Source organism: Galeopterus variegatus, unplaced genomic scaffold, assembly GCF_000696425.1.
Source record: "Galeopterus variegatus unplaced genomic scaffold, G_variegatus-3.0.2 Scaffold109, whole genome shotgun sequence".
NCBI lineage: Eukaryota > Metazoa > Chordata > Mammalia > Dermoptera > Cynocephalidae > Galeopterus > Galeopterus variegatus.
The window spans coordinates 570718-571090 of NW_007726220.1; positions in this window are offsets into that span (position 1 = coordinate 570718).

A 373-nucleotide genomic window follows, 5' to 3' on the forward strand; every position below is an offset into this window, starting at 1 on the left:
ACTTTTACAGGGCCTGCCTGTGGCTCACTTGGGAGAGTGTGGTGCTGATGGCACCAAGGCCGTGGGTTTGGATCCCTATATAGGGATGGCCGGTTAGCTCACTTGGGAGAGTGTGGTGCTGACAACACCAAGTCAAGGGTTAAGATCCCCTTACCGGTCATCTTTTTTTTTTTTAATTTTAAAAAGATCCCCTTGGGGCCAGCCCAGTGGCGCACTGCTACAGTGCGCTGCTTGGGAAGTGCAGCGGCGCTCCCGCCGAGGGTTCGGATCCCACATACGGACCGCCGCTCACTGGCTGAGCGAGGTGCGGGGGCAGCGCCGAGGGTTGCGATCCCATTGCTGGTCCCGGTCCGGTACGGGCGTGACACTGAGG